Genomic DNA, 6,000 nt, shown 5'->3' on the forward strand with positions numbered 1-6,000 from the left:
AAATAAAAAGATGTTTGACTTGCCCAAATAAGCAATTTTCTTTTTTTAATTTTATTGATATTTATTGTGCTCTACATTTTTCTCTGCTCTCCTCCCTGCCTCTCCCCTTCAGTCCTCTCCCAAGATCCCCATGCTCCAAATTTACTCAGGAGATCTTGTCTTTTTCTACTTCCCATGCAGATTAGATTCATGTATGTCTCTCTTAGGTCCTCATTGTTGTCTTGGTTCTCTAGGATTGTGATTTGCATATTGGTTTTCTTTGCTTTATGTTTAAAAACCACTTATACGTGAGAACATATGATAATTGTCTTTCTGGATCTGGGTTACCTCACTCAAAATAATATTTTCTAGCTCCATCCATTTGCCTGAAAAATTCAAGCTGTTGTTATTTTTTTCTGCTGTGTAGTACTCCATTGTGTAAATGTACCACATTTTCCAGATCAGTTCTTCAGTTGAGGGGCATTTAGATTGCTTCCAGGTTCTGACTATGACAAACAAAGCTGCTATGAACATAGTTGAGCACATGTCCTTGTGGCATGATTGAGCATCCTTTGGATATATACCCAAAAGTGATATTACTGGGTCTTGAGGAAGGTTGTTTCCTAATTTTCTGAGAAATCATCACACTGACGTCCAAAGGGGCTGTACCAGCTTGCATTCCCACCAGCAATGGAGGAGTGTTCCCTTTATCCCACAACCTCTCCAGCATAAGTCATTGTCAGTGTTTTTGATCTTGGCCATTCTGACAGGTGTAAGATGGAGTCTCACAGTTGTTTTGATTTGCATTTCTCTGATGACTAAGGATGTTGAGCATTTCCTTAAGTGTCTTTCAGCCATTTTAGATTCCTCTATTGAGAGTTCTCTGTTTAGGTCTGTACTCCATTTTTTATTGTATTATTTGTTCTTTTGATGACCAATTTCTTGAGTTCTTTGTATATTTTGGAGATCAGACCTCTGTCTGATGTGGGTGAAGGTCTTTTCCCATTCTGTAGGCTGTCATTTTGTCTTCTTGACTGTGTCCTTTGCTTTACAGAAGCGTTTCAGTTTCAGGAGGTCCCACTTATTAATTGTTTCTCTCAGTGTCTGTGCTGCTGGGGTTATATTTAGGAAGTGGTCTCCTGTGCCAGTGCATTCAACTGTACTTCCCACTTTCTCTTCTATAAGGTTCAGGGTGGCTGGCTTTATGTTGAGGTCTTTGATCCATTTAGATTTGAGTTTTGTGCATGGTGATAGATATGGGTCTATTTTCATTCTTCTACATGTTGATATCCAGTTATGACAGCACCATTTGTTAAATATGCTTTCTTTTTTCCATTTTATGTTTTTTGAAGAAGCAATTTTCATAGCAGATGACATTTAGTCTTGAACTAGAATTTTGTTAATTTTTTTAAAAATTAAAATATAACTAATTCATCTCTCTAACCTCTCCCATAACTGCAATTTCTCATTTTCAAATACATGGCTTTTTTGTTATTATTTCATATATATGAATAAATATATCAATCCAACCTTCTCAGTCCATTAGTTTTGTGCACACACACACACACACACACACACACATACACGCACGCGCACATGCCTCCAGGAAAGTGTTTTCTCAGTTGAGGCTTCTTCCTTTCTGATGACTCTAGCTTGTGTCAAGTTAGCATAAAGCTATGCAGCACAGCCATATTATTAAAAATGTTTAGTATTAATGTATAGTATAGATTTCATGATTTTGAGACAATATCTTGAGAAATTATTACTAGCAAATATAATTTCATATACAATGACAAAGATATTAGATTACAGGTTGTAATTAAAAAATATTAAGAGAGCTAAAATTTTCAAAAAAATAAAACATTCGTATTTTTCTTCCTGACCTGCTTTAATGTGAATTGAATGTTGGATTTAATATGGGGGGAGTTGAGACAGAGTTTCTTTGTAGCCTTGGCTGTCCTAGAACAAACTTTTGTAGACCTCGCTGGCCTCAAACTCACAGAGGCCCTCTGCCACCCAAGTGCTGGGATTAAAGGCTTGTGCCACCACTGCCTGGCTTGGCAGCTGGATTTTTATATCATCTCAAGCTTAACAGTGTTTTTAAGCACTCATTAATTTTTATTACAGGAATACAGGTAAACTTATTAGTATTCATATGCTAAAACAGATATCTTATGTAGAATATAAAGCAATCAGATTGTTGAGCATTTTATAATGCTATTTTAGAAATGTAATTACATGAAAATAGATCACAATAAAGGTAAAGGCAGGTTACAAATATCATATATGGCCAGGATTTGTTTTTCACTCATATACTTATCCAACAATATACCCAGCACTTTAAGCACAAAAATAAACAATATCATATTCTTCACCTCATATAGATTTTTCTCTTCTTGAAGTGAAAAGTTGGACTTTCTGTCTTCTGACTCTCTGTACTCCTACCAGAAATGGTTCCTTTTCCAACCAGTCTTCCAGAAAGTTCTGAAAGGTGGTTGGACTGCAGTCTCTCTCCCTTCATGTCTTCTGCTTAGAGCTGTTCAAGCTGTAGTTCAGAAATCTGTCACGAGGTGGCAGCAGAGGACACCCTATTATCAAATGTCTGCTAAGAAGCTTCTACAATACACAGAAAAACATGACGTCGCTCTTAAAACCAGTTTATAAAGAGGATGAATCCGATTCTTTTAGAGGACCTAAGAGCTATATTGTGCATATGAGAAGCTGTAGTATAGCTTCTTAGAAAGGTGGTAGGATAAATTCTACGAAACCCTTACAGAGTAGGCTAATAGAGGGTGAAGGTCTGTTCTCTGGGAGGACCCCTCTGCAGTGTGGACACCTCAATTTATACTGAGATAGGAAGAGTTAAATCAGTGAGTACCAGTGAGGTTTGAGGCCATCAACAAACAAAATGGCTTTAATATATAAGTAAAGTTTTCAGAAAGATCTAGAAACAAAGTAAACGAATTGCTTTGTCTCATTTGTTACTCTGCGCAAAAGGGCATTCCCTCTCCTTAAAAGAAAAATAAAGCAGCTCTTTTAGCCCTTTCAGAGTCTTTCTAGTCGCATGACCTATAAGCCCCCTCCACATAGCTAAGCTCCTCATGTAGAAGCAAACACGGAGTATGTGGGTTTCTGATACTGAATCACTTTGCCTAATATCATTTATAGATTCATGCATTTCCCCGAAAATTTCAGAGGGGGGGGGAAGTAGCCAGGGAGACAGAATGCACATCAGATGAAAGTGATGAAGGCGCTACCTGTTGGGAGGAGGGGTACAAGTGCAGAGTGGGAGTGGGCAATATGAGAGAGAGAGGAGGGTCAACAGAGCTCTATGTGATAATGAAACCCACCTCTTTATGTGCTAGTTTAAAATAATAAGAGGGAAAAAAGGGAAAAGAAAAATGGAGGTGGGTGTTGCCTGGGCAACAGAGTATGGACTGCAACTGAGAAGCTGAGCGGAGGGGAAGATCACGTGTTTGGAGCTTGGCATCAAGCTGTCAGGCAGGGTTTTCTGGATTTGTTGCGATAACAGAAATAACACATTGGTATCTATCCATGTCTGGACATTTAAAGTTGATATCGATCCCTGCCTCCCACCCAAAACTACGATGTAAGTGCAGCAGGAAGTGTTCAGGAAGCACGAATAATAAAAACACACAGAGAGAAACTGGGGTGCAACCTGAAGATCTGAAAAGCAAAACAACAACCACTGCCTCTTACATCGACTTCAGTCCAAAATGGCTAACCTGCCTCCCGAAATCTCAGAATGAGACTGCGCGTGAGAGCTGTCTCTTCCATTTTATAAATCTCTCTAGGGTTGGCATTAAAGGCATAAACCACTGGGATTAAAGGCAGGCACCACCCAGTTTCTAAGGCAACTAGTGTGGCTACTGGGATTAAAGGTGTATGTTACCACTGCCTAGTCTGTAAGGCTGAGCAGCGTGACTGTTTTACTTTCTGATCTTCAGGCAAGCACTATTTATTAAAATACAAATAAAATACCACAACATTGTTCAGGGTTCTCTTGGTGGGGAGAAGGGATAGCCTCCTCTTGGTGTGTTTGGGGTAAGGGGTAGGTAGCCCTCTTCAAATCTTGCCAATTACCTGAAGGGGTGACTTAGGTTCTGCGAGTCTGAGCGTAGGCAGCAGTGAAAAAGGACTGACCAGGCTGTTCTTATACAGCTAGCGAACCTGTCCAATGTTCACGGCAAGGAACAGGACATTAATGGCATTTTTTTCTGCTTATATTTTCCTTTGGCTAGGTTTGTTTTTAAGGCACGGTCTCTATATATCCCTGCCTGGCCTGGAACTTGTTATGTAACTAAAACTGGCCTGAAATTCACAGAGATCTGCCTGCCTCTGCCTCCTGCATACTGGGTTAAAGACCTGCACCACCATAATCAGCTACATAGATGGCTTTTAATTGTTGCCACACAGAAGCAGGGTTTTCTTTTTTCTCCCCCCCCCCTTTTTTTAATAAAAAATAGATTGTTTCTTATACAGTATACCCTGAGTGCAGTTTCCCCTCCCTCTACTCCTCACAGCCCCTCCCCACCTCCCCTCCCCTCTGGCTGTGCTCCCTTTCTGTCTCGTTAGAAAAGAACAGGCTTCTAAGAGATAACAACCAAACATGACAAAGTAAAACATAATTAACAAAAAAAAACATTGCAGGAGTGTTCCCTTTAGTGCAAACTGGTACAGCCCACTTGGATATCTGTATGGAAATTTCTCAGAAAATTAGGAAACAACCTTCCTCAAGACCCACTAATACCACTTTTGGCATTCAAAGAATGCTCAATCATGCCACAAGGACAATTGTGCTCAACTATGTTCATAGTAGCATTGTTTGTCATAGGCAGAACCTGGAATCAGCCTAAATGCCCCTCGACTGAAGAACTGATATGGAAAATGTGGTACATTTACACAAGGGAGTACTACACAGCAGACAAAAATAACAACAGCTTGAATTTTGCAGGAAAATAGATGGAGCTAGAAAACATCATTCTGAGTGAGGTAACCCAGACACAGAAAGACAATTATCACATATACTCACTCATAGCTAGTTTTTAAACATAAATCAAAAAATATCATCCCACATATCACAATCCTAGAGAACCTAGACAACAATGAGGACCCTAAGAAAGACATACATGGATCTAATCTACATGGGAAGTAGTAAAAGACAAGATCTCCTAGTAAATTGGGAGCATGGGGACCATGGGAGAGGGTTGAAGAGGAGGGGAGAGGCAAGGAGGGGAGCAGAGAAAAATGTATAGCTCAATAAAATCAATAAAAACAGCCACCAAAAACCCCATCGCATCAAAGCTGAACAAGGCAAACCAACAGAAGAAAAAGAGTCCAAGAAAAGGCAGAAGAATCAAAGACCCACTCATTCCCACACTCAGGAGTCCCACAAAAACACAAAACTGGAAGCCGTAATATGTATGCAGAGGACCGGGTGCAGACCTGTGTAGGCCCTGCAAATGCTGCTTCAATCTCTATGAATTTATATGAACTTTGATCATGTTGATTTAGAGGGCCTTGTGCTCCTGGTGTTCTCTATGCACTCTGGCTCCCACATTCCTTCTGCCTCCTCTTCCTTGGGGTTTCCTGAGCTCTGAGGGGAGGGATTTGATGGAGACATCCCATTTAGAACTGAGTGTTCCAAGGTCTCTGTCTGTCTCTGTCTGTCTGTCTCTCTGTCTCTCTGTGTCTATGTCTCTCACTCCCTGTGTAATTTTTGGCTGTGGTCTCTAAATTTTTTCCATTTGAGAAGTAGGGTTTTCAAAACTTCATGTCTAAGGCAGACATCATGCAAACAATTTATTTCTTTTCTAATGACAACACAGACATCATTGCTAATGAAGGAAAAATCTCTTTAATATACCTGGACTTCAAAGTTTTCAAGGCAGAATTTCCTTTTGTGTATTTGAACATCTTGTAAGATCTATTCAACCACAGTCCTATAAACAATCAAATCCCACATGAATTATATCTTGCTAGGAATACAGAGGTGACCTT

The sequence above is a fragment of the Myodes glareolus genome, chromosome X (assembly GCF_982192425.1).
Source record: "Myodes glareolus chromosome X, mMyoGla1.1, whole genome shotgun sequence".
Taxonomy (NCBI): domain Eukaryota; kingdom Metazoa; phylum Chordata; class Mammalia; order Rodentia; family Cricetidae; genus Myodes; species Myodes glareolus.